At 31.2% G+C, this 2,443-nt stretch overlaps 1 non-coding gene across 1 annotated transcript; it reads right to left on the minus strand.

Moving 5' to 3' along the window:
• Positions 1-349: 349 nt before the first annotated feature.
• Positions 350-421, minus strand: TRNAC-GCA (transfer RNA cysteine (anticodon GCA)). Its single transcript has one exon. It is a non-coding gene; the product is annotated as a tRNA-Cys (tRNA).
• Positions 422-2,443: the final 2,022 nt, after the last annotated feature.

Consider the following 2,443-nt stretch of genomic DNA (forward strand, 5'->3'; position numbering starts at 1 on the left):
ATCAGTCTGTATACAAAGTATCTTCCAACCCTTCTACAACCATTCATTAGTTAATTAAACACTCCCGTTATCCAATCTAATTCAAGACTCCGATAGTAGCCCCTCTATTAGTAGGGGAGGGGCTACCATATCAAGATTTACTCATTCCCTTCCACTACTCTAGTTTTTCCTTGAATCCTAGACGTAAGGATTTACAACACTTTAGAAAACAAAACCTCCGGAAGTTTATAATCAAGTTTATAATCAAGAAAGTATCAAGAGTCCTTTTCTTACACTTGTTTTTGCCGGAGAAAATTGGTCGAGTTATATCAGCAAAACAGAATATAGGATTTCGCGTTTTTTGTTGATCAGGCGACACCCGGATTTGAACTGGGGAATAAGGGATTTGCAGTCCCCCGCCTTACCGCTCGGCCATGTCGCCAAAAGGCTACAAACAAAAAAATGAGAGTATCCCCTTTTTATTTTTAGATTGGATCCATACCTTCAATTGGTTATAGTATCTCAAGACACACAATATCTAAAAACAAAAACTTTCCCTTTCTTTTTTCTTTTCTATTGAAAAAGAAAATGTGGATTCTCAGTTACAAAAGTAAAAATGCAGGACAAAAAAATTGGAACCATTAACTATTAACTATTGACGGCAAATTTATGGACGATTCTTCTTCACTTGTCTTTCTCTAATGGTATAAGAAAATAAAAATGGATACATAACTAATTAGTATTGATTTTTTTTTTCAATTTTTCAATTCAATAAAAAAACTTTCTTAATTTCAATTATAAATTATATAATTATAAATTATATTATAATAATATAACAGCAATTATGAGTCTATGTAAACCCCCGAACATAAGTTGTTACACAGCTCTAGTTATCTAATGAGGTATTTTATCTATCTAGATATGATGTCCATAGGGAATCAGCAAGAAATTATCGTGTTTCAATTTTTCATTGAATAGATTAAAATTAAAGAAAAAATAGAATTTTTGATAGAGCACGCCATGTGTTGTCTCCACTAGAGAGCTATAATGGAATAAAAAGAAAAGAGGAAAGACATATATAAATAGAAATGCTATATCTGCATATGTTTAATAAATACAAGCCCTCTTTTCGTACGCACTTCAATCATATTCTAAATATTCTACTAAAAAATAAAAAACTAAAAAATGGGTAAAAACATCTCTCTTCTCTGCGAATCATTTTTTGAACAGAACAATGGAATCTATGAAAAAATTAAGTGCTAGAAAAATCAACTCTCTCCCGATATATATTTTATGATTATTTTGTCTTTATCTCAACGAACAGATCAAATCAGGAATTCATTTCATTTTTCTGGTATTCAATCGGATTGGAATATGGAATATCATAATAATGGTAGAAATTGAATTATTATTTTTTTTTTTGATATTCTATACAAAACTCCATAAGGCTAAATGGCATTTATCAATTCTTTTATGTAGCTGTTTGTTATAAATATAAATTAAAATTTGAGTATAATTTTTCTTCTTCCGTTCATACGCATTTCATACATTCCATATATATTATATGGTATATGGAGTTAGATAAAATTTCATGTGATTCAGTAAACAGAATAGAAATTCAATTCCATCATTATTAGATCGATTCATATGATTCGATGAAGAATGAGAAAAGAATGGGATTTTTTTGATAAATGGGAAATTCAAAATGCTCGGGAATGAAAATGGGGAAATGTATACAATACCTGGGTTGAATCAGATACAATTTGAAGGATTTTGTGGGTTCATGGATCGGGGCTTAACAGAAGAACTTGATAAGTTTCCAAAAATTGAAGATACAGATCAAGAAATTGAATTTCAATTATTTGTGGAAACATATCAATTGGTGGAACCGTTGATAAAAGAAAGGGATGCTGTATATGAATCACTCACATATTCTTCTAAATTATATGTATCCGCAGGATTAATTTTGAAAACCAGTAAGGATATGCAAGAACAAACAATTTTTATTGGAAACATTCCTTTAATGAACTCCCTCGGAACTTCTATAGTAAATGGAATATACAGAATTGTGATCAATCAAATATTGCAAAGCCCCGGTATCTATTATCGATCAGAATTGGATCCTAACGGAATTTCGGTCTATACTGGTACCATAATATCAGATTGGGGGGGGAGGTTCGAATTAGAGATTGATAGAAAAGCAAGGATATGGGCTCGTGTAAGTAGGAAACAGAAAATATCTATTCTAGTTCTATCATCAGCTATGGGTTCGAATCTAAGAGAAATTCTAGAGAATGTTTGCTACCCTGAAATTTTCTTGTCTTTCCTGACCGATAAGGAAAAAAAAAAAATTGGGTCAAAAGAAAATGCCATTTTGGAGTTTTATCAACAATTTTCTTGTGTAGGCGGGGATCCGGTATTTTCTGAATCCTTGTGTAAGGAATTACAAAAGAAATTCTTTCAG

The sequence above is a fragment of the Durio zibethinus genome, unplaced genomic scaffold (genome assembly GCF_047325235.1).
Source record: "Durio zibethinus cultivar Kanyao isolate XHJ-2024 unplaced genomic scaffold, ASM4732523v1 HiC_scaffold_316, whole genome shotgun sequence".
Taxonomy (NCBI): Eukaryota; Viridiplantae; Streptophyta; class Magnoliopsida; order Malvales; family Malvaceae; genus Durio; species Durio zibethinus.